General features: G+C 36.3%; 1 long non-coding RNA gene across 1 annotated transcript; it reads left to right on the top strand.

Moving 5' to 3' along the window:
- The first annotated feature begins 205 nt into the window (after nucleotides 1-205).
- LOC149842064 (uncharacterized) lies at nucleotides 206-1371 on the top strand. The gene is made up of 2 exons (XR_016431035.1): nucleotides 206-351; nucleotides 548-1371. It is a non-coding gene; the product is annotated as an uncharacterized LOC149842064 (long non-coding RNA).
- The last annotated feature ends 5852 nt before the right edge of the window (nucleotides 1372-7223 follow it).

The following is a 7223-nucleotide window of genomic DNA, read 5'->3' as shown; positions in this document are numbered from 1 at the left end:
GGCAGACTTAGACGAAGTCGACAACTATGCCTGGGGTGCCGCTATGCTCGCACACCTGTACAGTCAACTCCACCGTGCAAGTAATGGTACGAAAACAGTTGGCGGATTTTGGCCATTTGTTCAGGTATTTGTTGATTACATACTTAGTATTTGTAGACAAATCTCATTGCAGTCTGTGGCGTTGCTAATAATATTTTTTTTTGTTAGGCCTGGGCGTTGGAACATATTATCCCATTGCGTCCACGGTGTGACCCTCCGATTTGTGGTTTTCCAAAGATCGGTCGCTGGGCCAGAATAAACGTCGCAGTTTATAATGCTAAGTCCATTTTGGATGGGCTGCAATTAAACGAGGTAAACGTTCTAAAATTGTTTACAATCGCGTCAGCATTTACCATTGAGTATTATAAGTCGTTGTAATGTTCAGCATTCTTAAGTATACATCGTTGCAGGATTGTCTTCCGTAGTGCATATCGTTGTTTCCATATCATGCGTAAATAAATTTTAATATATTTGTCATTCGTTATTAAAAAGAATTACCAATGTACAGGTTTTGTGGAGACCTTATGGAGATGGGGAGGACGATGATGAAGACGTTGTTGCGGAGGCTGCCAGATTGTCTGGCCGCGATTTGTGGCTATTCTGCAATTTTGAAGCCGAGATGCAGCAAGGTAGTCGAGTTTTTCTACAATCTGGCTTGGGGCAGTCTATCCCAAATAAGCCTTTGGAGGTGAGAAGGAAGATAAATAATGGTGGGGGCAGGCACGTGAATTGGAGCGATCGGTACAGGGACGAATTATTGAATTGAAACTCAGGTGGTGTCCGTGCCGTACCGTATGATCATGAAGGACGACAATTTGATCCCTTCTATTTCGAAAGCTATTGGGAACCAATGCGGCGAAATCGGAAGATTGAGAAAATTGTCAACCCATGCCTCCCAACTGTCCCTTCTCATGTTGTAGCCCAGCCTCTACAACCAAAACGTCGCCTCGGTCAGGTTAATACGACTAGTCCATCAGTAACAAATCACGAGGAAGACCGAACTCTTGCTCCAAAAGAGAAGACTGTCTCTGCCGCAAGGTTCGAACTTATTGAGAGGGAGAATAAGAAATTAAGGACAGAAGTAAGCACTATGGGGACCCAATTGAATGCAGTGGTGGACATGATGACCAGTCTTCTTAGGCAAGGTGTCGCAACGTGGAGGCCACCCAGGATAGACGGTCCACCAATAAAAAGTGAGAGACAAGTCTATGAAATTTCATCAGATTCGTCCAGTGACTCGGAATAAATCCTAGATTTTATTTTTTATCACGCTATACATTTGTTGTAATTGTATAATGAGTTGCGGTAACGTGAAATTCTTTTACTTTTTAATTCTTTATTATTACATCTTTCCGACTTTGGGTCTCGGTAATAAATAAACTTTCATCTATGGGAGGATTAGTAGGTTGATAAGAAGGATGGTTGTCTTCATCTATATTTTTTTTTTACTAAACTAATTGAGTTCATCATCAATAAAAATATCATCATTTCTAGATAGTAACTTAAACAAGAAAGAGTAATCCATATTCTCTTTATGGGATTCATCCTTCTCAAAACCACTAACGTTATCTAAGAAAGTCACATTCCTAGAAACGTATAGTTTGTCGTTCTTAACATCATAGCATCTAAATCTTTTTTGAGTTTCAGAATATCCAAGAAATGCATTAGGAATGACTTTTGGTGAGAGTTTGTCATTTTTGTCGGTAAGGACAAAACATTTACATCCAAAGATTCTTAACCTATTTTAGTCGGGTTCCTTTTGGTATAAAATTTTAAAAGCTGAAGTTTTGTTTAGATTTTTTGAAGAAATGTGATTTATAAGATAAACGCATGTAAGAGCCGCCTCGGCCCAAAAACTTTTTGGAATGTTTTGAGAAATGAGTAAAGTTCTAGTTGTTTCAATAATATACCTGTGTTTTCTTTCAGCTAGACTGTTTTGTTGTGATGTTTTTGGACAAGATCTATGATGAACTATTCTATGGTTTTCAAGATAGTTTTTAAAATCATTTGAAAGATACTCTCCTCCGGAATCAACTCTAAAGATTTTTAAATTATCATTAAATTGATTTTTAATCATCATATGATATGTCTTAAACGATACAAAGACTTCATGCTTATGTTTAAGGTAGTATATCCAACAAAATCTTGAATAATCATAAAACAAATAACATAGTAAGCTAATCCTCCCTTAGATACTACGGGTGTCTTCGCCTCGAAAGAATAGCGCGCAAAGTATTGGCGAAGACAAATACAGCGATTGTTTGCCATCGCTGATTACAACGATGCAAATAATCAATAGATAAGGAAAGGATTTGTTGCCATCGCTGGATACTTCGTGCTTTGAGTCGGAGAGCGATCTGTGGCATCGCAGCATAAATCCGAGTGCACAAGTTGAAAAGATTTGTTTGTAAACGGAGATCTTTGTTCGAAAGTCAAGCTTCTCATTTTTCCAAAAATGCAATAATTACAATTGAAATTACTATTACAGAGATCTTTGTCTTCGCAATCGCTGTATTTGTCTTCGCCTCGAAAGAATAGCGCGCAAAGTATTGGCGAAGACAAATACAACGATTGTTTGCCATCGCTGACTACAGCGATGCAAATAATCAATAGATAAGGAAAGGATTTGTTGCCATCGCTGGATACTTCGTGCTTTGAGTCGGAGAGCGATCTGTGGCATCGCAGCATAAATCCGAGTGCACAAGTTGAAAAGATTTGTTTGTAAACGTAGATCTTTGTTCGAAAGTCAAGCTTCTCATTTTTCCAAAAATGCAATGATTACAATTAAAATTACTATTACAGAGATCTTTGTCTTCGCAATCGCTGTATTTGTCTTCGCCTCGAAAGAATAGCGCGCAAAGTATTGGCAAAGACAAATACAGCGATTGTTTGCCATCGCTGACTACAGCGATGCAAATAATCAATATATAAGGAAAGGATTTGTTGCCATCGCTGGATACTTCGTGCTTTGAGTCGGAGAGCGATCTGTGGCATCGCAGCATAAATCCGAGTGCACAAGTTGAAAAGATTTGTTTGTAAACGTAGATCTTTGTTCGAAAGTCAAGCTTCTCATTTTTCCAAAAATGCAATGATTACAATTGAAATTACTATTACAGAGATCTTTGTCTTCGCAATCGCTGTATTTGTCTTCGCCTCGAAAGAATAGCGCGCAAAGTATTGGCAAAGACAAATACAGCGATTGTTTGCCATCGCTGACTACAGCGATGCAAATAATCAATAGATAAGGAAAGGATTTGTTGCCATCGCTGGATACTTCGTGCTTTGAGTCGGACAGCGATCTGTGGCATCGCAACATAAATCCGAGTGCACAAGTTGAAAAGATTTGTTTGTAAACGTAGATCTTTGTTCGGAAGTCAAGCTTCTCATTTTTCCAAAAATGCAATGATTATAATTGAAATTACTATTACAGAGATCTTTATCTTCGCAATCGCTGTATTTGTCTTCGCCTCGAAAGAATAGCGCGCAAAGTATTGGCGAAGACAAATACAGCGATTGTTTGCCATCGCTGATTACAGCGATGCAAATAATCAATAGATAAGGAAAGGATTTGTTGCCATCGCTGGATACTTCGTGCTTTGAGTCAGACAGCGATCTGTGGCATCGCAGCATAAATCCGAGTGCACAAGTTGAAAAGATTTGTTTGTAAACGTAGATCTTTGTTCGGAAGTCAAGCTTCTCATTTTTCCAAAAATGCAATAATTACAATTGAAATTACTATTACAGAGATCTTTGTCTTCGCAATCGCTGTATTTGTCTTCGCCTCGAAAGAATAGCGCGCAAAGTATTGGTGAAGACAAATACAGCGATTGTTTGCCATCGCTGATTACAGCGATGCAAATAATCAATAGATAAGGAAAGGATTTGTTGCCATCGTTGGATATTTAAAACTTAATGAGCGGCATGAAAAGACGTATTTTTTAATGCTTCGAACGCAAGCATTTAATTTGGCGGCGGTTATCAAAAAAAGGCGGCATGCGAAAAGTCGAACGCAAGGATTGTTCAAGTGTGCTGCGATGTGTGGCATCACAGCGTAGGACTGTCAATCACTGTGCTGCGATGCCACAGATCGTTATTCAACGATAACCACAAATCGCCATACACCTCCAGTGAACTTCTTCTCCAGCAAATCTTTCGCGTTCCCGACACCTCCACTTGCCTTTTGAGATCATTATTGTCAGTTCTCTATTTGAAAGCATTAGCTCACATATATGCATGATTGAATCACTATGAAGTTTTTTTGACAAACTTAGAACATATATATGCATGATTAAATCACTATGAATTTTTTTTGACAACCTTATAAGACATATATGCTTGATTGAATCACTATGATTTTTTTTTGACCGACTTACAACACATATATGCATGATTGAATCACTATGAGTTTTTTTTTACAACCTACGAACATATATATGCAAGATTGAATGACTATGATTTTTTTTAGGGCCTTAGAATACATATGTGCAAGTTTGAAATTTTTTTGAAAGCCTTGGAACATATATATGCATGATCGAATCACTAAAAAAAATTTTAACAGCCTTAGAACACATATATGCATGATTAAATCACTATGAATTTTTTTTGTCAAACTTAGAACACATATATGCATGATTGATTCTAAATGAACTTTTTTTTTCAGCCTTACAGCACATATGCATGATTGAATCACTATGAATTTTTTGTCAAACTTAGAACACATATATGCATGATTGATTCTAAATGAACTTTTTTTTACAGCCTTAGAACAAATATGCATGATTGAATCACTATGAATTATATGCATGATTGAATCACTATGAATTTTTTGTCAAACTTAGAACACATATATGCATGATTGATTCTAAATGAACTTTTTTTTACAGCCTTAGAACACATATGCATGATTGAATCACTATGAATTTTTTGTCAAACTTAGAACACATATATGCATGATTGATTCTAAATGAACTTTTTTTTACAGCCTTAGAACGCATATGCATGATTGAATCACTATGAATTATATGCATGATTGAATCACTATGAATTTTTTGTCAAACTTAGAACACATATATGCATGATTGATTCTAAATGAATTTTTTTTTACAGCCTTAGAACACATATGCATGATTGAATCACTATGAATTTTTTGTCAAACTTAGAACACATATATGCATGATTGATTCTAAATGAACTTTTTTTTACAGCCTTAGAGCACATATGCATGATTGAATCACTATGAATTTTGTGTCAAACTTAGAACACATATATGCATGATTGCTTCTAAATGAACTTTTTTTTACAGCCTTAGAACACATATGCATGATTGAATCACTATGAATTTTTTGTCAAACTTAGAACACATATATGCATGATTGATTCTAAATGAACTTTTTTTTACAGCCGTAGAGCACATATGCATGATTGAATCACTATGAATTTTGTGTCAAACTTAGAACACATATATGCATGATTGCTTCTAAATGAACTTTTTTTTACAGCCTTAGAACACATATGCATGATTGAATCACTATGAATTTTTTGTCAAACTTAGAACACATATATGCATGATTGATTCTAAATGAACTTTTTTTTACAGCCGTAGAGCACATATGCATGATTGAATCACTATGAATTTTGTGTCAAACTTAGAACACATATATGCATGATTGCTTCTAAATGAACTTTTTTTTACAGCCTTAGAACACATATGCATGATTGAATCACTATGAATTTTTTGTCAAACTTAGAACACATATATGCATGATTGATTCTAAATGAACTTTTTTTTACAGTCTTAGAGCACATATGCATGATTGAATCACTATGAATTTTGTGTCAAACTTAGAACACATATATGCATGATTGCTTCTAAATGAACTTTTTTTTACAGCCTTAGAACACATATGCATGATTGAATCACTAATTGGCCACATCGATTTATCATACTCAGGTTACAATTTACCGAATAGAACATACCCATCAGGCTATGTTTTACAAAAATGAAACAGTCGAAATCGGCTAATGGAAATTAACATAATCAAGTTATATTTTTCAGAAGAAAACACATGTTATTGGCCAACATAGATTTATCATACTCAGGTTACAATTTACCGAATAGAACATACCCATCAGGCTATGTTTTACAAAAATGAAACAGTCGAAATCGGCTAATGGAAATTAACATAATCAAGTTATATTTTATAGAAGAAAACACATGTTATTGGCCAACATAGATTTATCATACTCAGGTTACAATTTACCGAATAGAACATACCCATCAGGCTATGTTTTACAAAAATGAAACAGTCGAAATAGGCTAATGGAAATTAACATAATCAGGTTATATTTTATAGAAGAAAACACATGTTATTGGCCAACATAGATTTATCATACTCAGGTTACAATTTACCGAATAGAACATACCCATCAGGCTATGTTTTACAAAAATGAAACAGTCGAAATAGGCTAATGGAAATTAACATAATCAGGTTATATTTTTCAGAAGAAAACACATGTTATTGGCCAACATAGATTTATCATACTCAGGTTACAATTTACCGAATAGAACATACAGGTTACATGTTATTGGCCAAAAGCCGTATTTATATTTTTTTTAAACGCAATCAATTAATTAGCTTCGTGCTTTGAGTCGGAGAGCGATCTGTGGCATCGCAGCATAGTGATTTGTGGGTATTGTTCGAATGTCAAATCACACATGAAAAACGTATTTTTGAATATTTAAAACCTAATGAGCGGCATGGAAAGACGTATTTTTGAATACTTCGAACGAAAGCATTTAATTTGGCGCGGTTATCAAAAAAAGGCGGCATGCGAAAAGCCGTATTTATATTTTTTTTAAACGCAATCAATTAATTAGCGGGCTGTTTTCAACAAATGGCTGCACATTAAAGGACTTTACCTTTGGATGGCGTTTCAGTATCTCCGTTGCAAAGGTGCCATCGATATCTTCGTCCAGGCATGGCGCCGAAGAAGGGGACAATCGGAGCAGTACGACCAGCCATGGCGGACAAGAAGAGGACTAGTGGAGCAATACGACCCGGCACGACGCCAAAGACGATGGGAGCCCTACGACCGGGCACGACGCCAACGGAGAGGACGATGGTAGCAAAACGACCAGGCACGGCGCCAGAGGAGTGGACGAGGGGAGAAAAACGACCAGGCAC

The sequence above is a fragment of the Nuphar pumila genome, chromosome 3, assembly GCF_984573655.1.
Source record: "Nuphar pumila chromosome 3, dmNupPumi1.hap1.1, whole genome shotgun sequence".
In the NCBI taxonomy this organism is placed as follows: domain Eukaryota; kingdom Viridiplantae; phylum Streptophyta; class Magnoliopsida; order Nymphaeales; family Nymphaeaceae; genus Nuphar; species Nuphar pumila.
The sequence above is the reverse complement of the archived record's forward strand: the minus strand, read 5'-3'. Positions and strand labels throughout refer to the sequence as shown.